Source organism: Pseudonaja textilis, chromosome 4 (assembly GCF_049901715.1).
Source record: "Pseudonaja textilis isolate UNSWEBS1 chromosome 4, rPseTex1.2, whole genome shotgun sequence".
NCBI lineage: Eukaryota > Metazoa > Chordata > Lepidosauria > Squamata > Elapidae > Pseudonaja > Pseudonaja textilis.
The window spans coordinates 69,527,309-69,554,994 of record NC_141993.1 but is presented as its reverse complement, the minus strand read 5'-3'; the positions used below and the strand labels follow the sequence as shown (position 1 = coordinate 69,554,994).

The window sequence follows — 27,686 nt, the reverse complement described above, 5'->3', positions numbered from 1 at the left end:
TTCAAGTCAGTGTTGACTCTTGGCTACTGCCTGGACAGGTCCTTTCAGTTTTCTTGGCAAGGCTTTGGATGTAATTTGTCATTGCTTTGTTCGAAGAGTGAGAGAAAGTGATGGCCCCAAGGTCACCTACTGGTTTTGTGCATGGACAAGTTCTGGTCAGATTTCAGAAGTGCTTTACTATTGACTTCTTCCTAGTGTTGAGGGTAAATGAGTGGTCCAAGATCACCCAGTTGCTTTCTGTTCAAGGTGGGACTAGAATTTACCATCTCCTTATTTCTAGTTTGGTGCCTTAACTATTAAACCAAACTGTCTCTCTTCCTTATTATTAAGAAAACTATATGGTTGTTTTCATGCAGGAGTAATCTTAAAATAGGGGTCTTTAGTTTTTTAAAATTCTGCTGCTTGATCTTTCAGAGGTTTTCAATCAGATTACTGCCCTACAATATTTATGAGAAATAATATAAGATGGGGATTGGTGGCTTTGGAGGTGCACAAAGCATCTTCTATAGTATAATTTCATGAACTGTTAAATGTTGATCTTTTTTGATATTCCTTTCATATTTGGTCTTGATGTCAAGCTTCACTGTATTTTACCATTCTATTTTTAAATATATCTCATACTTTTAAAGAAATGTTGTAAAGCACTTGTGGTTAATAACTGGAAAACAATATAGAAATTAATAACAATGGCAATAATATTTAAAATAGTTTAGTTGAACGTTTCTAATCCAATAAACAATATTTGAAGAAAACAAGGAAATAACCTTTAAAACAGTTGAAGAGACCAATTGTATTATGCATAATATTCTTGGGGTGGGGGAATCATAGCTACAACCCAGCGGGCTGAAATGTGTATCAGTATAATGTCAAGAGAAAATGATTGAAAACATATCAGAGGCCAGGAGATATTTCTAGGCACAATAAGAAATTTTCTATGCTGCTTCTGGTTAGTGGGTAAAATGAAAAAAAAAATCTAGTGGGAAATTTACGTAAGAACTCAGTCCCATGTCAAAGAACTTCTGGATCTATTATCACATATTGTTATCTATGTTTGAGAATGAATAGATTTATGTCTAATCCAGGTCCAACTATTTGAAACCAAAATAAAAATAATAATATTTTCTATGAAAAACTTTAGACCTTGTTGGTTATCCAATTCCCCATTTCTTGGCTTCCACCATTTTAGCAAATATTTCAAGAAGAAAGTAGCTTTGACAATTTTGTGCCTCTTCTTCACCTCCCTGCTTCTATTCCCCTCCCTCTGTCCCTTTCATCAGATATGTGTGTATTATATGAAATAAGAGTGTGGATGGAACTCCCAAGTGATTTATTTTATACTCCCCTTTCGTATGGAATAGGTAGAGGAAATTCAGCAACTTTGGATAAGACAATGATTGAATATTATTCTTTCCTCTTGCTCAGTGTTTAGAGGTCAATAGAATACCATTGTCTTCAACTTTTTTTGGAGGAATTCAGAAATAAAACAATAGTGGTATGCAAGACTGTTACAATATGAAGGATTTTTTTTTTGTATGTGTGTATTGTGAAGCTGTCTCTTGCAATTCAGTAGTTTACCAAATGATGTAACAGTATGTAGTCAGTGGTGATATTCAGCAGATTCTGACCAGTTCTGGAGAACTGGTAGAGGAAATTTTGAGTAGTTTGGAGAACCAACAAATACCACTTCTGACTGGAGATTTTACAGTATCCTTCCCCTGCCATGCCCACCAAGCCGCACCCCCAGAACCGGTAGTAATCCTACCACTGTATGTAGTCCTGAGATACATATGATAAAAGACTATTCAGTTGCAACTGAAAAGTGTTATTTGTTGTTACAATTCTCACCAAAAGTCTCCTGGATTGACTCTTATTGCAACAAGGTTCAGACAAAACACACTCAGAATGCAGATCAGCTGCTTATGAACAAAATTAAGAGGAAAAATGAAGCCAATTTCTGTTTGCGTAACAAAACAGACTGTGTCAAGATTTCTGTGTCTTTCATAAGTAGAAAGTCAAAACAATCTCATCTTCCCTCCTTATTTTTATTCATTGTCCCTTCATCCATCCAATTTCCCCAGATCTAATCACATAGCCATCTGATTTAAACAAATACCAATCACTATTCCCCACAGCTGGACTAGTAGTAACCTCACACCACACCATTTAAAAAAAGTACTCCAAATCTATAGGTTCACATTCTTCATTTTTACAATAAAGGATTTCAGGTCATCTTAAGAAGAACACATTTATTATTACAAGTGGACTTTAATCCATGAATGCCTATTTAATAAATGTACTAGCTTTTATGATTTCATAAAACTAATTATTACATTTTCTTTAAAAGCCTAACATGTTTCTTTGGAAAGTGTTAGTCATGTCATTAAGGAAATAAACATTTTGATGGATAGCTGGCAAATATCTATTCTGATTAATTTTTTTCATGGCTTATGAGGTACCATGAGATTGGCACAGAATTCAAACATGATTGCTCTTGTCTTATTTTACTTGTCTGGACTGGCATATTTTAAGTGCTGTTGCCTTACATTTAATATACAGAAGTGCTTCTGAGTTTTCAATATTTCTGCATAAATATGCCTTAAACATTTTTCTACAGAAGTTCTAAAACTAGACAAAGAGAAGCCAGTTAAATAAATGAGTCAAAACATATTGATTAATTGATTCAGGAAAAGATCCAAAGCTACATATTTTGTGTGGAAAAGTAGGTGACCCTTTCCTTTCAGTAACTGGTTGGACAGCAATAACCACAACTAAACATTTTCAATAACCATTAATCAGTCCTCCACATCAGCCCGGAGGAATTTTATCTTGTTCCTCCTTACAGAACAGCTTCCATTTCAGGGGTGTCGGTGGGCTTTCTCATACATACTGCTCACTTCATGTTCTCCCACAATATTTCTAAAGGATTAAAGTCACAGCTTTGACTTGGGCATTCTAAACTTTATTTTGCTTTAACCATTCTTTGGTTTTACAACTTTTGTGTTCTTGTTGCATGATCCACTTTTTCTTGACCTTCAGTTAATGGACAGATACCTTGATATTTTTCTGTAGAATTTTCTATTACAATTCAGAATTCCTAATTCCTTCAATGATGGCAAACCATCGTCACGTCCAGAGGTCCAGACTAGAATATCACCACCACTGTGTTTCACAAATGAGATAGGGGTCTTATGCTGAAAGTATTCTTTGCCTTTTGACAAGCTTATCCCTTTTCATAGAAGCCAAAAAGTCGATCATTTCTGAGTAGGGTAATGTTGGTACCGAATGGCATCAATTTGTACACAATCTGCCTTATACTGGATTGGTGGAGCCCAAACCATTTAAAATAGTTTTGTAACCTTGTCAGGCATGGTGAGCATCAAAAGCTGTTTTTGGAATGTCCTCAGAAAACTCCCTTGTTCAAGCCACAACAGAATTTCACATCATTGTGTTGTACAGAGCAGAATCTGATAGCAGATAGCTAAAATTCTTATATCCTTAGATAAGTCAGGACCTCCCAAACTCTCACCTGAGTATCACCCCATTGAATGAAGTTCCTGGTTTTATTTTCATTTCAAATAAAGCAATGAAGGTTCACATACATTTGCCACATACAAATATGTAAGTTTGTATCATTTTCCTCAATAAATCAGTAAGTAACAATAATGTTTTTGGCTGATTTGCTTTGTCTTTATTTAGTTTTAGGGGTTGTGTGCAGAGCAGATCATTTTTTATGTCATATTTATGCAGAAATATTGTAAATTTAAAACAATTATATAACCACAAAAAAGTCATTCCTCCCAACCCTTTTCAGGCCTGTGAGTTGAAAACAAATTCCAGAATTTCTGTTTGGAAGGAAAAGTGATAGGCAGCTGGAAATGAAGATCAGAAGCAAAATGTTTAATGCAAGCAAAAGTGCAAAATTAATATTTGCAGTGTGAGTTTTGCAAATATTGGACAGATTAATGTGACTGTATAATATTTGTAAAAATGATGAATAAATAAAACAATAATGAAATGTCTCACAAAACAACAATTTCTTAATACTGCATAAGTAACTACTCTTAGCCTTATTTAATATCTAGGTAGATTTATATGTATCAAAATGTAGCAATTGTGTTCTTATCTTCAAGTAAGGCACGGTGTCAGAAATACATTCCATGGGACAAAGTAATGTCTGTATTCCATCTAATATAGCAAACTCTGAAGTCAGTTTCATTTAGCAGTTTAGAATCCATTTTGTACAGATAATTCAGTGCAGAATTCATCTCACTTCAGATTCGAGTTTAACTGTCTCACAGGCTTCTTTCTATGGTAAGCATCAGCAAAAGCCTCTGTTCGAATTTGAACATTAATCATAATAGCACTACCAAGAACGAAAATTAAAGGAAAAATTTTGGTTAAATCAAAATATTGCTTTCCAGGTATTCTGTTTGCCTTTCTTGGAAAGACAAGGTCATTTATAATGCAGACTAAAATTTTATAACTTTGCATTTAGAACTGTGGAGTCAGGCAGCTTGTTTTTGATGGGAACTTCACCCTCATCTTACCTTTCACTTCCTTTCCCTTGAACGGCAAAGTTGAGTTGATAGTATTTTGCTTGAATCACAGTCCCTTAAACAACACACTTCTACCTAGCCTAATTTTCTACCTGCATTTGGAACCTCCCCAAAACTGGGTTGGAGTTCTAATATGGTCTAACTCAATTCTGTATCTTCCCATTCCCTCTCATAGTTATTTTGTGGCGTTTATTTCACTGAAAATGTCTCTGCTAAAACAAAGCAAAGCAAAACAAAATACAGAAGGGAATTTAAACCTGGAGAAATGACCTTATCTCAATCTACTCCAAATAACATTCCTTAAAGTTAAGACTGTGCACTGGATTTTTAGTATAACCAGGAGCCTGAAAGGGTGGGAAGTATATGTTTTGAACTTTAGAATTTAAGCCTATTTATGCATTATTTCCCACCTGCTATTTTTTAAATAAATAAAAAAACTAACAACTACAATTTTTAATCCTGCAAATTTACCTCTAATTTTGGAATTAGATTAGAAAACACAGTGAGGAGAAAATAAGAAGCTTTAGAGCAAGTAAGATTCATTATTTTTACTAATGCACTTTTAAAAAGATAAAACCACTTTGACCCTCACTCTGTACCTACAAAAGAAATCCCAAGACATTAATCTTTTGCCAGGATTTATTGTTAACTACATTTGCCATTAATTTAATTTATTTAGTATGTATTATTCTATTTTTAATGGTTGTTAGCTGATATAAGACGTATTTCGTTGGCTCTAAATATGAGATATACATCCCCAAAATAAATCACAAATTAAAGAAAACCAAAATGCAGCTTGAGTTGGCACTAGTTTGGCTTTGGCTTTTATTTATTTTTTTAATTGTGATGCACCCTGGGGCCTGGATGACACTCCCAAAGGTAAGAAATGGGTTGCTAAAATAAATAAATTGAACACAGAAACTTTGTGCAGTACATCAGATTAAAAAATATACATTTAAAGGTACTCTTTGTATTGTAGAGAAAATCCCCATGGTGTGCAAAGAAGAAATTTTTGGGGACTTTTGATAAAGCAAGGAAGTTTTAGTTATGATAGTAAAAGGTACAATGTCCTACCTAAAGAAACAGCTAATGGATAAATAACATATTCTCCAGCAAAGGCTGACTCTCAGAGGATATTTTGCTGACAAGAAATGAGGCCTCCAAAACAAAAGTTGGAAGAGTGGAGGTGGATCTACAGTTTGATGAAAATTATTTCCCCATTCTTCTGGTGTTTTAAAGGTCCTTCTTTCAATCAGAATAGAACTGGAAGGGACTTTGAAGGTCTTCTATCTAACCCTCTGCTCAAACAGGAGACCCTATACCATTTCAGATGGGCCCAGACTTTTCTTAAAAACCTCCAATGATGAAGCACTTACAACTTTTAAGGTAAGCTGTTCCACTACTTAATTGTTCTTACTGTTGGGAAGTTTCTCCTTAATCCCTTGATTAGGTTCTATTCATTGTTTCTTATCTTGCCTTATGGTGCTTTGGAAAATAAGTTGACCCCCTCTTCTTTGTGGCAGCCCCTCAAATACTAGAACACTGTTACCACATCACTCCTAGATTTCTTTTCTCTAGACTGGCCATACACAATTCCTGTTCTTAATATGCTTTAATCTTCTGTCCCTTAATCATCTTAATTTCACCTAATCTGTACTTGTACCCTTGGTTTTTCCCTCCTAGGTGTAAAACCTTGCTTTTCTCCACATTAAATTGCATGTTATTGGATAGAGCCCATTGTTCAAGACTGTCAAGTTCTTTTTGGATCCTGAGCTTGTCCTGTTTTATTCTGCTGCAGCACACAATCTCTGGTGCTGAGACAGAGAGAGGATTCAGCTGGAGTTGGCAATCCTAGGAAGAAAGGCTGAACATGACAGACTTTTGCCGGTATTTATAATTTATTCTTCCTTTTGAAGTGGAAAGGGGTACCTTCCTTTCAGATAAATGATTAAATTGCAGTAATCTCTATTGTTTTTAAAGAGTGCTTTCTTCTTTCTTAGAAACTCCATTTCTATTTAATTTCAAACTCTCATCTTCAGTGAGTTGCTACAGATTTCCACATATTTAAGAGATTTTGAAATTTTTATTTTATTGCAGATTTAGCTAATCCTAGGAAGCTTCCTTTCTCTGAGACTTTTATCATTGTCCTCGTAGCCAAAATAGAAAGTAATGTATGAGCTATATTATCTTTTTAACGGTAATAGCAGGCAATGATATCTCACTGAGAAGACCCCTATGAAGTTTCCAACTATGCATCAGAAGAGTTGATATATTCTGTTTGAAAATCAAATATGCACATTCCCTTCCTACACTGGATCGACTTTTCAAAGGTCAAAGGCTTCTGATTACTGGGAGGAATAACAAGCCCCAAAGAATCCACAACAGATGGTATTATCAACTATGCAAATTTAACTCCCAGTCAAAATGACACCAACATTTAATATTGTGTGTGAGGGAACAACTATTCATATTTTCTGTACCAATATTGGATTTTATATATCTATGTCTTCTTTCTTAAGACTTACCTTCAATACAAGCAAAAACCCCGCAAACACATTGCAATCATTCTTTAGAGTCTTAATTGGTGTTGCCACAGGGAGAATATGGATGGTATAAATTACAAGTAAAATATATATATTAAGAATCAGCAAAGTATAACATTATACAACCTGAAAATTCCAGATTTGAGAATAAATGATTTATGCTTCATCTCTGTTAGTATTCTTTCTGAGGCCCATTTAATTCCTTTCTTAAGTCATCAGTGGAAATCAGGATGTTCATGTGATTACTTTTACATAAGAGAGTATCTTATTTGAAGGCCGACAGCATTTGAAAGGTTTGTAGTCGCTATTGAGTTGACAGATAATGAAAATATATGAGGGGAAAACAAAGCTTTGAAGTTGCCTATCAACAGTGGACAGACCATGGGCAGAGTCCAATAATTCTTTCCACCAATGAATAGTAAATCATAAAACGAATAGTGACTGTCAGAAAGGAAATGTAGTCATGGAACTTTTTTTTTTTATACATTCTCAAAACAACTACGTAAGGAAGTAAATGGAAAGACATCACTGGTTAATAAAATCTGCTCTCTCCATTAAAGCTACTTTGTGTCCTTAAGTCAACTCTGGAAAATTGGGGAAATCCTCAATGAAACGAAACTGCAGGCAGAAGATGGAGAAGGAAAACAATTATTGAGTGAATCAAAATCCAGAATGCCAGTTAGTTATTTTTTTCCATTATGGCAGGACATATTTGTTTCAATTGAATTACAATTAATATACTTTGGGGACATTGTTGCATATTCATTGTTTGCATACAGTTTGGTGCAGAAACTATTTGCTGAGGAGCAAGGTCTGCAGTCTATCATATTCTGTATTTGACCAGAGGCAGGATTTCTGGAGTGCTATTCTTGATTTTGGAATCCCAAAGGTTTTTTTTTTTTTCAAAAGACAACAGGATTTTATTGGTTTTTTTCCCTTGAAAACAGTTCAGTTCTCATTCAAGAAGTTTCTTCAGTTTTTCCTAACTATATGTTCATAATTATAAGCTTTTTGGATGAGGAGTGAAATGTTTTCAAGAAACAAACCAAGAAAGTCCAGTTGCTTTTTGAAAAGCACCATTGGAACAATCATGATCTGGATGATTGAGAATCTCCATAGACGCTTGATTTTAGAGATAAATCTGTCTGTCCATCTGTCTCACTTATTTTCTAGTTAGGTGTCTACTGGTAGAACTTTTCATGAGTACTGTGCATTGTTGGGTCAAAAACATAAACAGGAAGGGGGGGAAATTACAATTTTTTCTATTATGGCTAAAATAAATTTGATTAGGGACCTGGCCAAGTTGGTTAAGCTAATACTGTCTCTGATCCTAAATGTTATAATTTCAGCACAATGGAAACAAGAAAGGATAGGGTAACCCTATAGAATTTAATTAAAATATATTAAAAATTAATAAAGTTCAGCATTTTGGTTTGATTTTTGAATTGAAGAAATATTATTAGATAGTATTTGGCAAGCAAAATGAAAGTGCCAAGGAAATCCTGTCACTATTTATCAATACTGACAGGATTTTCTTGGCACTTTCATTTTGCTTGCCAAATGCATTCCACAATATGGTATGTGAATTACCACACGACAGCTGTTGTCATCTTACTAACAATTGGTTATATATCTATGTTGAATAATATATTTGTACCTCTTTAGTTCTATGTCTTCACTTGGAAAGGTCATTTTTAGGTCCCCTTTCCTCTATGCTGCCTCTTTGCTTCTCTGCCAAGCAAGGGCCCCTTTAGAAGGTATTCAAATTTATATGCCGGTGAAAAATGCCAAATTTCCTTCGACACAAGCAGTGTTTTTGGCCTTGTGACATTTCATCAGCATACTGGAGCTGCACAAATATTGAGCCAGTTCAGAGAATTTAGGAAGAGGTAAAAATGTATATATCTGTCTATGAAATATAGCCTATCATAGCAGTTTTGAAATATGTCCTCTATTCCACAATTTAAGGTGGTGGTGGTAAGATTTCAGGCTCGGAAAAATTATTATTATTATACAATAATGACAGTATACACAGAAAATGAGATAACTATGCTGGGTTTCGTATCACAAATCACTAGTCAAACACTTCCCAAGTGTTTAGTACTGCATGATGTATTGGAGGATTATGCAAGCAGATCCCAGTAAGGTGGCCTTCTGCAGCTGACCAATGGTGATCTTGTCAGTGCCAATTGATTTTAAGTGCATGCCTAGGTTTTTTGGCACAGCATCCAGTGTGCCAAGTACCACTGGAACCACCTGCACTGGTTTATGCCAGAGTCTCTGCAGTTCGATTTGCAAGTCCTGATATCTGGTGACTTTTTCAAGTTGTTTCTCGTTGATTCTGCTGTCACTAGGTATGGCAATGTTGACAATCCACACTTTTTTCTTCTCCATAATCGTGATATCTGGAGTATTGCATTCCAAAACTTTGTCAGTCTGTATTCAGAAGTCCCACAGTAGTTTTGCATGCTCATTTTTGACCACTTTTTCAGGCTTATGATCCCACCAGTTCTTTGCTACAGGCAGATGGTAGTTGTGACACAAGTTCCAGTGGACCATCTGAGCGACTGTGTTGTGACGTTGTTTGTAGTCAGTCTGAGCTATTTTCTTGCAACAGCTCAGTATGTGATCAATGGTTTCATCTGCTTCCTTGCAGAGTCTGCATTTGTGGTCATCAGCAGATTTTACTATTCTGGTTTTGATTACATTCATTCTGATGGCTTGTTTTTGGGCTGCAAGAATCAGGCCTTCTGTTTCTTTCTTCAGTGTTCCGTTGGTCAGCCATAACCAGGTCTTTTCCTTATCTACTTTTCCTTGGATCTTTTCAAGGAAGTGTCCATGCAGTGCTTTGTTACACCAGCTGTCAGCCCGAGTTTGCATCCCTGTTTCCTATATTGATTCTTGGTTTGCTGCACTTTGAGCAGCTTCCTCATGTTGACCTCCATCAAAGCTGGTTCAACACTGTCTTACACATAATCTGCCAAATAATAATAATAATGAAAATGATGATAACAATGATAATGATGATAATAGTTATTATTTATCATCATCATTATTATTATTATTATTATTATTATTATTATTATTATTATTATTATTATTATTATTATTAAATCTTTAGTGAGATTCACAGCCTTGGGGGCTGGTTGATAGTTCAACAGCTTGAGTTCTAACCAAGCACCTAGAACTGTTAAGGTAGCATTGGAGGATATAAGCTGTTCCAAGTAGGATGGTTGTTTATTATTATTATTATTATTATTATTATTATTATTATTATTATTATTATTATTATTGTTATTGTTATTTATATTGTTGCTTATACTCCCATGGCAACTCAAAGCAGCTTACAAGGTAAATTGTTTTGTTACTCCCCTCAAATGTGACATATACCCCATGAAATCTGATTTATTGTAGTCATAAGTTAAAATAAAATAAATCTGTGACCAAGAATCCATTTTTGGTGATTAAAAACTTAATGAAGTTCACCATCATTTGACAAAAGTTACTTTTCAAGCTTTATTTTAGACATATACTAGTAATTAGAATTACATTTCATTTCAGGGAATTAAAAATAATTGCTGATCCTTTGCAAGCCATCCGTAGATCTTCCATAAGATCCTGATAGTTCAGTTACAATGGAGAATAAAATATCAGTGCTAGTAAATATCCTTTTTTAATTGAAAATTAATCATACACACCATAAACCCAAAATATCAAGCCCAACAACACGGCCCTAAAGTAACATTTTCTTCATGTGGTCTGAATGAATCATTTCTTGTTTTTCCTCAAAGCCTTAGTTTATGGTAATAAAAGATCATTGTTTTTCCCCATACTCCTTCCCCAAATTTAACATCTGTATCAGCCAAGCTAAACAAGTAATTAACTTAAAAGGCATTGGCTGATTCCTCAACTATTATCACTTGTATTCAGCCTCCCCCAAAGCCTATCATTAGGCTTTAGAGAGGGATGATTTAAGCTATGGGAGGCACAGCTCAGGGTTCATGGAGACTATGAAATTTTAGGACATATGGTTAGGCAAGTATTGTTGATGAGATCTGTATGTTTTTCTGCCTTTCTTTTCACTCACTCTACTGAATTATATTTTAAATCAAGGTTCATGGAAGATAATATCACTCTGCAGCAAGTGATATTACTGTAAAAAAGAGTAATCCAGCAAGTAAGTCTTAGCTTTCTGGCTCCGACTGTTCAATCAACACTGCCAGGTTATCTATCTATAGAGCAAATACACAAACAGCAAACGTTTACTTCTCACTAAATACTTCATTGACTGAAATGTGTGCATCCAGCTGTTTTATGACTAAAATTCCAAAGCAGAACATTGCCCAGATGTTATCCTTTTTTTTCTGAGTCTGGGAAGTACAATTTTTAGAATGTGTAATAGATGTCCTTAAACAAAGCTTAAATAAAGTCTTCTATTTCATTGGCTTATCAGCATTGTAATTTCACAGAACGAACTGATATAGCTGCAACTTAGTAGGGGGAAATGTCGTTACATTTTTTACTTTGAAAAACCAATAGTTCCTTGGGAAAACAAGACAAAGATGACACTTCTCATTCCAGCTGACATGTAATTACATAATTATCTTTAGACCTACACTTGATTAATGTATAGCATGGCAACCTACCTATCCCTTTGCCATGCCCTTCAAATATGTGTGCTAATCCTTCCCGCCCTCATTCTGGACTTTGCATCATAAGAAGAGGTTTGAAAAGATTTTCCATTTATGTTTAATTCAAGGGTCCTTAGTGTTCTCTGAGCTTTGTTGTTTTCTTGCAAATGTTTCATTATAACAAAACTAGTCAGAAGTGGGTTTGCTTTGAGTTTATATTTTAATGGCTTGCTCTGTCAGTATTAATGGGGATAATCTTAGAGTTTCTTTGGTCAGTCTGTTTACTGTTGGATTGTTTGGTAGTTCCATGATTGGAATAACAGAATAACAGAGTTGAAAGGGACCTTGGAGGTCTTCTTGTCCAACCCCCTGCTCAGGCAAGAGAACCTATACCAGTGGTGGCTAACCTTTTTGGGCTCCTGTGCTGATAATTACACCCAGAAAGTAATGTGTGCATCTCCCGCACACTCCTGTCCCCCATGCATGCATGTCAGATACCTGACAATAAGCTGTTGGGTGGGTGGCGCATGCGCATGTGCAGTAGACATGCTCTGGGTGCTGGCAGTAATGACTCTGTGTGCCACTTCTGGCACTCATGCCATAGGTTCACCATTGTGGACTTATACCATCTCAGACCAGTGACAGATATTGTTTACTTGATTGTTAGTCTGAAATTAATCTTGGAATTTAATCTATGCTTGTTTGGGTAGCAATTGCTGGTGGTGGTGGGTGTTTTAGAGTTTTTTTTGCGTCTTTTTTAGCTTGTTTATTGCTCTTTTGCACAATACATAGATATTGCTTATGTCTATGTGTCTATTGATGGCTAATTGTGCCTCCTTTATTGAATGTTCAATTCAGTTGAGTACAATTGTCTTTATACTCATGAACATGAACTCTAACTCAGTAGTTGCTAGGGAGTACAGTATGATTGGGGCACATCTGCCATATGTTTTAATTTGTGTTTACTCTTAGTCTGTTGTTGTTAGGCACAGTGAGATGCTATTCTACTGTAAAGTAAAAGTAGATTCAGTGATTAATCAACTTCTGCATATTGAGCTGTGTATGGAGGAACATCAAGTTATTTCAGCAAAATGTATTTAGCTGCCCTTGTTTGTGCTTACAAATGTTAATCCCAAATATGAAGATGAAAAAGACTTCAATAAAATATCTCTCTGAAAATCAAACTCAGAATCAAAATGGATAAATGCGTCAAATGTCCTGTTTTCTTTACAGTAATAGTCAGGGTGCTTAAGATAAGAATGTAGCACCTTATTGTTCTATATTCCTGAGCCCTGAAGACACATTGGAATCATGAATTTAAAATTATGACATAATTCTCCATTTGTAGTGCAGTCATTAACTATATTCCCAGAATTTCCCCTGAAACATGCCATAGTAAGTTATCTTCTGGTAACAATAAGAGATCACACTAAAACTTGGGTGATAAAATTTGTAAGCACCTGCTCAAGTTTTACATACATTTTTCATGCAGGAATTTATCACAAAGTGCAGCTCTTTAGCATTGTCTTTTATAAACTTAGTGAAATATGGTCTGTACCTGTTAGGTTTGCTTTTTAATTTTTTTCCTATCTCAGTTTGCAATTTTATCTAGTCTCAATTTAGAAAATGAACCAAACAAAATATTTAGCACACAATTGGATTGGCTAAAGTGAGCAGCCACAGCTATTCCCCAAATATCTGCCTGACATACTATAATAAAAATCTGCAGGATCGGAACAATAAGATGACTATATAGTATTTTAATCTCACAGAGGCCAAGTGTATGTCAACAGAGAATTCAGAAGCAGGGTCTGAGTTCATAAAAAGCTTCTGTTTTGTGCTTTCCAGCTTGAGCTTCTTTTATTGGAAGTAACATGTTGCTTTCATGTTTTACACCTGCCCACCCAGCAGATCAAAGGCATGCAATATTCTGAGTAGATAAGTGGATTCCACTCAGTGGGAAAAACCTAGCTGTGCTATGTGTGCAGACAGCAGGAACCAGCACTGCACCTGGCTAATGCAAGGTGCAGAAGAACCTAGAAGAGCCTGCAACCCAAGTGCCGCTAGTCAGCTGGTATAAACTAGTTCACCCCCTATGGCAGTGGTGGCTAAACTTATTGGGCTCCTGTGCCAAAAATTGTGCATTCACTTGCATGCTCGCACTCGCATGCCAGCATCCAGAAGGCAATGCACTCCCCCCACATCCCCTATGCATGTGCGTGCAATCCCCCCACCCACATCCCCATAAAACCAGGAAGTGGTTAACCTGTCAGGACTGCATTGTGTCTAGCGTTTGTAGATTTCTCTGACACTGTATGCCATACGCTATGTTGTAGAGCGATGGTAAGGAAGAGGCATGAGACCAGAGCGTACAACTAACAGGCTTTATTGCAAAGAATAAAGGGTTGTCGCGTCTGCTTGCTAACTTGCAGACCAGCGGGCGACAACGGCCGGCTCTGCTCGACAGCCGGCTTATATAGCCGGCTGTCAAACGGAGCCAACCAATGGGAGCTGCTGGTGCTCCCGCTCAAACAGCGGACCTGGTTGGGGACCCCAACCAGTTCCACAGACATAACACCCCTTTCCCCCAGCTGGGAACATGCGTAGTCCTGTAGATACGAGGGTTACCTTCGCTGGCGACCAGAACGTCGCAGTTCGGGTGAACTGTCAGCCGGTGTCAAGTTCTGGTCTTCGGAACGTGCCTCGGCGGTCGTCGGGGCGTGGGTTTGCCCCGGCGTAGTGTCCTGTGGTGCTGATGAAAACCCCTGCTCAGGTTGGCCCGGCTGAGTCTCGAGGTCCGGCTGGTCAACTGGGTCGCTCGGTGGTTGGAGTGGTGACTCTGGCCGGAAACTCGGGTTCTCCCGCCAGTCCTCTCGCTCGTCAGGGAAAACCAGGTTCCGCAGGGGATCCGCGTCAGGCACTGGCGAGGCGTCATTGGCGCTTGCTGGTTGGCATGGGTTGGTATCTGTCGCGCCCTTCCGCCGCCTCCTGAGTTGATCCACGTGTCTCCGCCACAAACGCCCATCCTCTAGGAGGATCCTGTAGGACCTGGGACCTGTGACTGAGATGACTTGTCCTGGCACCCACAACGGATCCCCCACGTAGTTCCTGGCGTATACCAGGTCTTGTGGGGCGAAGTCTCTGACCAGACTGTCGGACCCTAAGGGGGTGTCTGGGCAGTAGTGGGGGTGTAGCCTGTCCAGGGTGGTTCTAAGGCGTCTCCCCATTAGAAGTTCGGCAGGAGATTTGTTGGTGGTGGTGCATGGCGTTGTGTGCTGGCTGAGCAGGAAACGAGACAGTTTAGAGTGCCAATCCTCCTGGCCAAACCTGGCGAGTGCCTCTTTGGCTGACCTAACTGCTCTCTCTGCCATCCCGTTGCTAGCGGGATGGAATGGTGCTGTAAGGACGTGTCTGATGCCCAAGTTAGCAGTGTACATGCTGAATTCACACAATGTGAACTGTGGGCCATTGTCTGAAACCAGCGTGTCAGGAAGCCCGTGGGTGACAAATAGATGGGTTAGGGCCTTAACTATCACCTGGGTGGTGGTTGTGGGAAGTAAGGCTACATCAATCCACTTGGAATATGAATCTATGACCACCAAAAAGGTCCTGCCATGCACAGGTCCAGCCAGGTCGACGTGCAAGCGGGACCAAGGGGCGTTGCACTCTCCCATCTGGTGGGCGTGGCAGCTGGAGGGGCAGCCCTGGTTTGTTGGCAAGGCTGGCAAGAGCTTACCCAGTTGGCGATTTGAGCATCCATGCCGGGCCACCAGACGTAGCTGCGGGCCAGGGCCTTCATTCTTACGATGCCCGGATGACCCTCGTGAAGCACCTTCAGGATGGGCACTCGAAGGGAGGCTGGGATGACCACTCTTGTTCCCCACAATAGACAACCTTGCAACTTTGACAGTTCCTGCTGGCGGGTTTTAAAGGGGACAAAATCAGTTGTACATTGAGTTTCCGGCCACCCCCTTCCCACCCAGTCCAGAACCTGGGCGATGATTTTGTCCTTCTTTGAGTGCGCCGCGATGTCCTCGGCTGTCACTGGGAGCTTGAGTTCGTTGACCTCAAAAATGGCGTGGATAGGCGCTGGGTCTTCGACTGGGACTGGCAGGGGGCAGCGACTAAGGGCATTGGCGTGGCTCAAGTTCTTACCGGGACGATGCACTAACTTGAATGAGTAAGCGGCCAGAAACAGGGTCCATCTGGTCATTCTGGGTTAAAGTACCTGCGGGGTTTGCTTATCTCCAGACAGAAGTCCTAAAAGAGGTTTGTGGTCAGTCACTAACTCAAAGTGGTGGCCAAACAAGAATTCGTGGAACTTCTTAACTGCAGCCACTGCAGCCAAAGCCTCTTTATCAATTTGGCTGTAGTTCCTCTCAGTTGGAGAAAGGGTCCTAGAAAAGAAAGCAATTGGTGCCTCGGAACCGTTGGGGAGTCTGTGGCTCAGGACAGCCCCAATGCCAAAAGGGGATGCGTCAGCAGCCAGGACCAGGGGAAGACGTTGATCGAATTGAACTAGAACTGCTTCTGATGTGAGTAAGGATTTGACTGACTTGAAAGCATGGGTTTCCTTGGGTCCCCAGTGCCAGGGCGAGTCTTTATCTAGTAGCCTATGTAATGGTTCAGCGACCAATGCCTTGTGCGGGAGGAATGAGGCGTAAAAGTTCAGGAGTCCCAGGAAAGCTTGAAGTTCAGTCTTGTTGGTGGGTGTGGGTGCCTCATGGATGGCCTTCACCTTAGACTCAATGGGGTGGATGCCAGAGGCGTCTATTCTATAACCCAGAAAGTCCACCTGCCTAGTGGTGATGGCACACTTCTCCCTCTTAAGTTTAAGGCCATGCTGTCTAAACCTCTCCAGCACTGTCCTGACTCTCTGAATGAGCTGGGGTCGGTTCGTGGCTGAGACTAAGATGTCATCGAAGTAGGGGACCACTCCTGGGAGACCCTGGAGAATCCTCTCCATGAGTGACTGGAAAATGCCTGGGGCCACGCTGACCCCGAATTGGAGGCACGTAAACTTGAATGCCCCCCTGTGCGTGACTATGGTTTGTAATTCCGCTGTCTGCCCATCGACAGGGCACTGTTGGTATGCCTGGGACATGTCTAACTTGGCGAAAATGGTGCCGGGTTCGAAAGTGTGTAACAGATGCTGAATAACGGGGACAGGGTATGCGCTGACCTGCAGATAGCGGTTGAGCGTGGTTTTGTAATCCGCACAGATTCTCAAACTGCCATCTTTCTTAAGTGGGGTGACTATGGGGGTCTCCCATTTAGCGAAATCAGTGGGTTCTAGCACCCCTTGCTTAAGTAGTTTGTCTAGTTCTGCGTCCAATTTGGGACGGATGGCAAAAGGTACCCTACGTGGTTTTAAATGAAGAGGGGTTGCCTGGGGGTCTACTGAAAATGATATGAGGGTGCCCGAATAGCGACCCAGCTCATTGCTAAATATATCGGAAAAATCAGAAAATAGTGTATCTACATCAGAAGTTGAGACAGCATGGATCCCGGTTACACTAAGGCCGAGAGAAGGAAACCAATCAAGTCCCAATAGACTAGGGAGGGTACCATTAACAACCACTAGAGGCAGATGGCCTTTAAAGGCTTGGAATTGAACAAGGAACTTGCCTTTCCCGAGGACAGGAATGTTCTTGCCCTGGTAGTCCCGCAGCATCAAGTGGCATCTTTGTAGCTGTTTCCTTGACAGTCTGGGCTGGATCCTCTTCAGGGTATCCCAGGAGATGATTGAGAGCGCGGATCCCGTGTCCACCTCCATCCTGCAGGGTTTACCTTCTAGGAAAACAGAAATTTTAATTTTATCAGGGGTTTGGGAAGTATGGTTAGCGTGGTAGCAGGTATAGCAGTCCTCCACTTGCCTTTGGGAGTTAGGAGGTGGTGGAGGCCTTTGAGGTAAAGATCGCCCTGCTTGGCAGACTCTAGCGATGTGACCCTTCTTTTGGCAGTTCAGGCAGATGGCGTTTCTGAATCTGCAGGATGCTCTAGGGTGGGAGCCTCCACAGGTTAGGCACATGGGAGGTTGTTTGGGGGTGAAGTTGTTTCTCTGCCCCGCTCCTACCTGTGAAGGCTTCTGATGTTTGAGGCGGTTAATGTCAGATGTGTCTGTGGGGTCATCTTCGCTGATTACTTCTTCAGAATGGACAGTTGGTGTGTTGGGTTTAGATTGAGTGCCCTGAATTTTAGCTGCTGACTGGGCCGAGAGCTCAGCAGCCAGGGCTTCCTCCATGGCTAAGGCTAGAGTCAAGTCCTTCTTTGCCAGTAAACGCCTCTGGAGTCTCAGGTCTCTCACCCCACAGACGATCTGGTCCAACAGCATGTCTTCCAAATATTCTTTGAATCCGCACTGTAAAGCGGCTGTTCTCAGGGCGGCCATGTATTCGTTGATCGACTCCCTCTCTGCCTGTTTCCTGACCCTGAAGGCATACCTTCTGGCTATTTGGGACGGCTTGGGCGAATAGTGATTTGAAAGTACTTCCTGTAGCTCGTCCCATGGGACGCTTCTGATGGCGCGGGGTGTGACTAACGCTGTAGCGGTGTCGAAGACGGTGGCTCCGCAGTAACTCAGGAAATAGGACTTCTTCCTATGCTCCGCAGCGTCGGCTAAACCGATGGCGTCAAGAAAATGGCTGAATCGATTTTTGTAGGAGTCCCATGTTTCCTCGTTTGGTTTGAATGGAGGGAATGCTGAATTAGTACTCATCGTGGAGAAAAGAACAGGTTCGTCTTCTTCAATCGCTATTTGAATTTGCGCTCTTAAAAGAACGCGGCTGCGGCTGTCTCTCTGGGCTGCGTAGCTCTTTTTGAAAATCGCGCTCTTGGTGAGCGTGGGCGGCCTCGGCTGCGGCGCCTGTGGCTCGTTTCAGCGAATCAGCTCAAACAATATCAGTTTGAATTTCGCGCTCTTTGCGAGCGTGGGGCGGCTGCGGCTACAGCGCCCGTGGCTTCACTCTCCGTGACTTACAGCTCTTTGAATAAACGCGTCTGGTTAGCCTTCGACCATCCCATCCTCGTCGCCAGTGTTGTAGAGCGATGGTAAGGAAGAGGCATGAGACCAGAGCGTACAACTAACAGGCTTTATTGCAAAGAATAAAGGGTTGTCGCGTCTGCTTGCTAACTTGCAGACCAGCGGGCGACAACGGCCGGCTCTGCTCGACAGCCGGCTTATATAGCCGGCTGTCAAACGGAGCCAACCAATGGGAGCTGCTGGTGCTCCCGCTCAAACAGCGGACCTGGTTGGGGACCCCAACCAGTTCCACAGACATAACACGCTAAATAAACAAATTCATGTTCTTACACATAGTATTATTATCCATGAAATATTATTATCCAATTAGATGAGTGGTTATGGACATTTGGACACCATGTGTCGAGGAGCACCACAGTCACACTGAAGGGTAGAGACTTAAGCAATGAGTCCTGGCAGACACTGTGCTGGGTACGGATCCTGTTCAGAGCTGACCAATGCTGGCAAGGAAGGTCAAAACCTGGCACCTTTTGTGTAGAATCATCTATGTAATTCTTTCCACAGTTTATGTATAACATGAAGATGTACTTTCAAAACTACATTGTCACCAAATAAACTAATGAACAATTCAGGATTATATTATTATGGATGAAGGTGGAAAAAAAACCCCTAAAATCTTAAACACTTTCTACTTAGACTAAGTCATGGCCAGTTTTATAGACTTTGATTATTTTTAAGTTGTCTTTTTTCTACTGAGGAACTTCTTACATTCTGAATATATTGTATGAAAATTATGTGTCAAACTTACTGTTGGATTTTTCACTATTCATTCTACCTTTCTCAGCCTTACCAATTTGACCAAATGGAAAATACAACCAGATAAAATAATTTTACTTTGTTAGGAAGCTACATTGACAGAATCTTGCAAGTCTGATAGTAACATTCTCCGGTCACCTCCAATACAGTCTGAAACTAAGAAGGATCCCTTTGGAGCCTCCTGCCCTGCCCACTGTCCTACTGACCATTGTCTGACCATTCCCTTGGTAGCATCTCTTTGTCCTGTCTTCCATGGTTTTCCCACATTTCATTATAATCTTACCCTCTCTTTTTTCTATGTTTATGTATGAATGGCTCTTTCAGTAGAAAAATGTAACACAGAAGAATTTTCTCTAAAGTATTTGGTGTTCTCATACTGTTTCATTGTACTTTTCAGTTTCTGTTGTGGCTCCAATAACTGCTTAAGCATAGATGCTTGAAAGCTCACACAGAAATACAACAAAGCCTCTTTCTTGCTTTTCTTCTTCTTTTTGCAAGACATCAGATGTAAGTCAAATTTATGAAAAATTAAATATGAGATATATTCTGAATTTAGAGGCAGTATCTAGATTCCTAATACTGCTCTTTTATATATACAGTAGATTTAGAACAGATCAAAATCAGACTTTTTTTTGATTTTCAAATCAAAATGGGAATGCTACCTAATGATGTCAAGAAATTCTTTAGTTTGATAAAGAAATAGGCTGTTGTTTAAAGTTAGTCTCTTGGAAGCAAAAATTATGCAAGTCATTGTCACTAGCAATGTGAATCTTATCACTGTGACTCAAATGATATGTTTTTGGAAGAGATGTGATTGTCATTGACCCACATTTCTCTTTACTTAGTTGACTGCTAGTTGTAGAAGGAAAATGCTGTACAACATCTTACATTTTTCAGCCACACTTGCATTTATTTAAAATATGTTATAATCAGGTTCTTTCACATTTGCTAACATAATAGAATACACTGCAGATAAAAAATATTCATAAAGTTACAGTGGCAATTAAAGAATAAAATTGCAGGATTTGAGCCAATGTATTTCTCTGTAATTCACTTGACACACTTTTTTCAACTATAATCAGTGAGAGAGTTGAAGAAGGCCTGTTGCTTAATTTCTATCCTTATCTTAATGAACTAGCAGAAAAATAAATTTTCCCTCCCTAAAAACACATGTAGATTTGCTTGTGGGGAAGAGACTGGATTTAATAAATTGCTTTTGTAGGCCAAAAAACAAAAAACCATTGGAGTTACACAGCTCTGTTTTGAATCAGTTGAAGCTTAGTAAATCAATGAGTCTCTAGTCTCCAAATAATGTGTGGTTTGGATAGACTATTAAAACTGCATATGGCAGAGAAAGTACTTGGCTATTATGTGGCTTTTTCACTGACCAAAGCTTACATTGACTTATAAGGTAAGCAAACTTTTCCTAACAGGCTAAGCTGACTTCTCACTTTATCTATCAACATAAAAAATAACATGATCCTGGCAAGAATGGAGGATAAAGGCTTGGCTGGCAGTTTTAGCATTTAGAGAAAAGGCTCATTACATTACGGCTCTTTGATAGTTTTACAGCTGTTGCTGCTCTTAATACTTTCCTAAAAAGAAGCTGTATATCTCAAGTGAATTCCTTGGCAGATTAAAGAACACCAAATAAATAAATAAATCAAATCCAGAAGATAAAGCAAACAGTCCAAAATCTAGATTTGTAGGTTCACTCCATTTAATTACTTGTTTTTGGAAACAAATGTTCATTCCAAGAAAGTTTGCTACTGCTTTTCTATAACAATATTCAGAATAATTTGATAGATTGCTGGCTTGGAAGGTTGTATTTATTTCTCTAGAATGTATAAGGTAACAAGTAATGAAGGTGAGGGTGTCTCCATATTTCTTTTAAATATATATTTCAAATATTTTTAAAAACTGTAACGTTGACAAGCATGAACTTTTTCCTTGTTGCTTCTAAATTAGTAATGTAACATTTAGGGAAGTTTTGGGGGAAAAAACCCTCTATTTTTTCCAAGTGGACAGAGACACTATTTGTCATACTTTTTCAACAGTGTATGAAGACAGGGTGGGGTGGGGTGAGGGATGGGGTCTTCATGGTCTTGTATTGGGAGAAATAGCTGCCTTGGGGTCTACTGGCACAGGGGCCACCAGCCACCCCTTTGCCATTGACTCCTTGTTCTGGGTCTACAACAAATGTAACAGGTAGAACTACCATAATCTGCACTGTAGTGGATTAATAGCACAGCAGGAAGAATAGAACAAGCTGTTGTTACCAGAGGTGGGATTCTCCCGGTTCAGACCAGTTTGGGTGAACCTCTTGTTCTGATGATTAGCTGTTCAACACTGTTCAACTATTACAAAGTCTGCACTACTATTACTGTTAATCTTCTTATCACTCCTTATCACCCATTCCCTCCCACTTGTGATTGTAGGACTGTAACTTTGTCGCTTGTATCCTTATGATCTATATTGACTGTTTCCTAATATGATTTGATTGCGTATTGTACCCTATGACTATTATTAAGTGTTGTATCTTATGATTCTCGACTCTTGACGAAGGTATCTTTTATTTTACGTATACAGAGAACATTTGCACCAAGACAAATTCCTTGTGTGTCCAACTACACCTGGCCAATAAAGAATTCTATTCTATTCTATTCTATTCTATTCTCTGAACTGGTTTGCTCTGACATGTGGGCCCACCCACCCACCCACCCCTGCTCTTTCCTGTCTTTATGTCTTTTTGCTAGAGCACTGCTGATATGCACAGCAGAGTGGCTTGCCATGCCTCAGCTATTTTCTTCAGCTGCAGTTGAAGGTAAGTATTAGCTTTTTTAAAATGCGGAACAGAGCATGCAGAGCACATGCTCACCAAACTGGTTGTTATACCAGTTGAATCACAACCCTGGTTGTTACTACAGAGATAAGAAATATGATTTTGACAGCGATATGTCAAGATAGAAATATATAGGCCAAAAGGACTGGGGCATTTTCTAAAGTCCAGAACAAGATCATTTGGAAGTGGCTCAAGCAGCTTTATTGAATTATAAGAAGGAGGATGAGGTACAGCATAACCAGACATGCAACATTCTGTTATTATAGCCACTCTCAATAGAAGTATTTTTTAGCCTTCTTGTCTAGCTAACTTTGTGGTCGGGTCTAGCTAGTTGGGTTAAAGTTCCCACACAGTTGTCTGCTGTTGCAACTAAGTAAGGTGACATCTCAACAGCAAGGGTATCCACTAGAAATGAAACCCTCAGAGGACCATGTGGGTCTTGTGGCTTCTCCAGATAATTGCAGCTGGCTGCTTTCTCTCTCTTCTTCCTCTTTGTTCCTTTTTGCTTAGGATAGAATGAGAAAAGAAAGAATGAAGAGAGTTATCTGTGCAGCAAAAAACAACAACAACTATTACAGGTAGTCCTCGACTTATGATTACAATAGAGCTCAACATTTCTCTTCTTAAGTGAGACATTTGTTAAGTGAGTTTAGTCCCATTTTATGACCTTTCTTGCCACAGTTGTTAAGTGAATCACTGCAGTTGATAAGTTTGTAACCCAGTTGGTAAGTTAATCTGGCTTCCCCATCGCTCGTCAAAATTTTGCAAAAGGGGATTGCATAACCTTGGGACATTTTGATCACATGATCATGGGACTGCTTATAAAGGTCGTCAGGTGAAAAATAGTCATAAGTCACTTTTAGTGCCGTTGTAACCAGATTTTAGTAACAGTATGCAAGTATTTCTAATTTGGTGGTCATATGCATTTTTTAAATCTAAGACATACTATTCAGAGGCGATTGATTGATCAATTGATTGATTGATTGATTGACTCAGTTACTAGGCTACCTCCACCTACCATTTTACTTTCTAAGAATATTTGAAACTGATTCTTTGCCTTGTAGCATGCTAGCTCCCAAATGTTTTTATTTTTAATTTTTATAAAAAGCCTTGGACTAACAGAAAGCCTGCTAGAAAGTGTTCTGTAGAATATTTTATATGTAACTACTCTGAATACAATGCACAGTCCTGTAACTTAATTGTGCTGTGGGTTGATATTTGCATTTCATAATCTGCTTCTTTCAACAGCGATTCTAAAGTCAATTATTCAGGAATTCTCTTCTGAGCTGATGGTTTCCCACTGTTCTCAGTTTCAGGGTTCCCAGTCTACATTTTATTTGGACTTAAATTAAATCAATCATGAAAAATTCTAACTGCTAATATATTTTATGTTTTTTTATTTATTTTGTATTGTATTATGACATGCAATCCTGTTTCTTGGCTTGGATTTAATGAACAACAGAATAAAACTCTCTTCTAAAATATATTATGATCTGATGAAATAAAGGGAATCACACACCATAATGTCTTTTTATGGGGCTGATTTTATTGGCTGCTGTGAGTTGCTTATGATCACTATGAATGATGAGAGACCATGTAAATTATTTCAAGACATAAATAAACATGTTCATTTACAGGTGTCTTTTTTCCTGAAATATAACATTTTTAATGGAAGCAAAATAACATTTGACATAAGAAGTGAATGAATTGCTTATTCCAAACTTTATATTCCGCCCTGCCCCTTATTTTTTTTTTCTTATTTTGAAGCCCTTTTGCATATCCTGACATGCAGGCTGGATCTCAGATTCTAATCAAATATGATATGCAAATACATGTAATTAACTTAGAATTACATTTAAAAGCAGCAAAGCACATCCTAGGTCAGATGAGAACCAGAGTTGAAAGAAAGTTTAAACTTTCTTCATTGGTTGGTTCTTTTTTTCCAGACTACTAAGTGCCTAGGTGGGATTGAAGAAAAAGAAATTGATCGGTGTGAAATTGTTGTTGTTTTTAATTTGTTGATGGAATCCAATTTCCCAGGACAAAATAGTACGGGTTCCTATGCATTACATTCTCTTTTCTATACTATACTGAATTAGTGTTTTTAATTTTACAAATTAATTTAATTTTTAATTTTCCAAAAATCATAATCATAGCTTTTTTCAGGATCCAATCTGAGTTAGTCACCGGAATCAGAGGTTTAGTCTTCTAAACCTTTGAACTCATGCTGAAGCCCATCCTCAGGGAATTTCTCTCTACTGGAATATGTTATTCTAGCAGAAAAAAGTTCCCTGAAAATGGGCTCCAGCACAAATCCAAAAGCTGAAAGACTAAACCGCTGGGCCAGGTGACTGACCCAAATGGGATCCTGCAACATTATATTATTATTATGCAACATTGGTTATACTGACATCACAATGACTTTGAAATCCTGAAGCAGAATATTTCTTGCAAAACTGGGAGGTACCCATCCCCTATCAGAAACAGGAGTTCAATAACAGAATCCCACTGGGGCATAAATAGAATTGAGGGAGTCAGTCTGATCTAAAATACCCTGCATATACTGTAATGCATTCATGAGCCCAAATATATGAGTTAGATTTGAACAGTGCATACAAAACATTCTGTGGTAATAATTATCTTTTCCTTTGAGTGATATGCCTGGGGTTATTCTGCAAAAAAACAATAGATGGGATCAGGACTAAAACTAAATTTGATTTGACATTCAATGAAAATTATACTAAATTATTTTTTCATCTCATTTTAAAAATTATTAAGTTAGTAAATATGTTTGGAAATGTTTAGGAGACATATGCAGGGCCAAGAGATTATTCATATCCAAACTGGATGTATTAATCCAAAGCAGATGTTGTCAAATTCTAATACCAGGACATCATAATCATAATATGTCATTGATATATGACTTTTCACAATATGAATGGTAAATATGAGTAATTTTCATTGACCTTTTTTTAAAAGTTACTTTTATTAGCAGTAAAAGTCTAGAATTTTTCAGTAAGAGAAAATAACCACTTAGAGTCATTTTTCAGGGTGAGATGGTTGATACATAAATTTAATAAATAAAAGAACACTGAACTTCATTAACATATATACATCTGTAGACTTTCCAAAAGCTATAAATATATTATATGCTTTGTCAGAAATCATTTGTCAATGGAAACTGCCAATCATAGCATTCCTGTGATTGTTGGATAGTTTTTGAAATGGTTTTTTGGATGTCTCGCTCCATGTTTAGCCAATTTTAAAAACTCAGACTATATTTTGCTTTCAATTAAGCCTATTTAAAAACCATCCATTTCTCTGTGACCTTACTCAGCAAAGCAGGAACAGACTTTGAATGACTTTCCTCCTACTTTCTCCACACAAATATGTCATGAACCGCAGTTTGAGAACCAATCTCAAACCCATCAGGAAGATTTGCAAGTTGGAAATGTTTATTTTTATCTGTATTTATTTTGATAAACAATTTAGGACAATAACCCTTTTCATTTGTTCATGTGAATCATGGAGCATCCAGATTGGATAGAGAACGAAACAGCATGCAGCTTGTTCATCTTCTCATGTTCTGCCAAAACGTTTTAGAAGCTTACTACCCTAGCTAGACTTAGAATTTTTGAAGTAGATCTGAATAATATATGACAGTGGTTCTCAATTTATGGTCTGTGGACCCCTGGGAGCCTGGGATGTCATCACGGCGAAGGCTTGAAGAAATGATTTTGAAATCCTGAAGTAGAATATTTCTTGCAAAGTTGGGAAGTACGCATCCAGTATCAGAAACAGGAGTTCAATAATAGGATCTCACTGGGGGATAGATAGAGTTGAGGGAGTCAGTCCGATCTAAAATACCCTGCATATACTGTAATGCATTTAAGAGCCCAAATATATGAGTTACATTTGAATGGTTCATGCAAAACATTCTGTGGTTCCTTTTGAGTGATATGCCTAGGGCTATTCTGCAAAAAATAGTAGATAGAATAGAATAGCGGAGTTGGAATGGACCTTGGAGGTCTTCTACTCCAATCCCCTGCTTAGGCAGGAAACCCTACACCACTTCAGACAAATAATTATCCAATCTCTTCTTAAAAACTTCCAGTATTGGAGCATTTACAAGATGAGATTAGGACTAAAACTAAATTTGATTTAATTGACATTTAATGAAAGGTATAAAAAATTATTTTATGATTTAAATGTTGAGTTAAGTTTTTGGGGTCCATGGCCATGGTTCATGGCCACAAATGGTATTCAAAGGGGCTCCATGGTGAAGAAAAGGTTGAACCTACTGGTATGCTCTACTTAGGACTGCACTGAGCATTTGCTGAAGATGTCCATGCTTGACAAGCCTGTTACTTCTGTTACAGAACTGGCAAAATTTGTATAGTTGAAGATACAATTACAAAAGAACTCCCTTTCTGCTTCTGATTTACAGTTTTGTTTTAGTCCATGGGAGAGAAATATGCAAGACCTTCAGTTGCATTCCTTTCTTGTACACAAATACCAGCTTTTGGGGAGAAGAAAATGCATAACTGGATAAAATAAAATAAAAAACTTTATAGTTTGTCTAGTATTACTTGCTTGACTTGGGTTTGTGAGACTATTGCTAACAAATAGAAGATTAGACAATAGGTTCTATTGTCAATTTCTCTTTCACATTATTTTGAAGCAAAAATCATCAATACCTGAAAAGTAATTTCAGCAGAGAAATGCAACATACAGTAGATCTCTGATTTCAGCACAAATCAGTGTGTTGTATCTAATACTGACCATTACGGCAAATTACAACAGGGTCAGGATATTTTACCTCTTCCCAAAGTGGCTGATAGCTTTTCTTTTCCTAATATCCCATTGTCTTTTGCTCTCGTAAGAGAACTAAACTTATAGCTGGCTTTTGATATTAAACCAAGGATTGGATGATAATGCTAAAATGCCAGAACTACAAGTTGTCCAATATTTGCTTGAGTAAAAACCTACCAGAAATGCATTTATTTCATATACTTACCTTTTCATTTGACTAGATGAAAGGATATGTTTTTGAATCAACATATACATACATGGTTATGTACCACCACCCCAAACCCAGCAACATTCAGGCCATTTATCTATGAAAAACTTAACTAAAGAAAAACCAGACATACGTTTTCATCCCTGCATGAGGAGGATGGCAATGTGCCATCTTGTCAGCGTTGACTCTTAGCAAGCACATTTATAGAGTTTCTCTTTGGGTTTCTTCTTTGGGTCTTTCTGTGGCGCACCTGTTGCCACTGTAACTGGGGTCATCTATCTTGTGGTCTTCTTTCC

At 38.8% G+C, this 27,686-nt stretch overlaps 1 long non-coding RNA gene across 1 annotated transcript; it reads left to right on the top strand.

Annotated features, from left to right (window-relative positions):
- The first annotated feature begins 11 nt into the window (after positions 1–11).
- On the top strand, positions 12–26,938 carry LOC148125885 (uncharacterized). The gene is made up of 2 exons (XR_015743611.1): positions 12–203; positions 22,118–26,938. It is a non-coding gene; the product is annotated as an uncharacterized LOC148125885 (long non-coding RNA).
- The last annotated feature ends 748 nt before the right edge of the window (positions 26,939–27,686 follow it).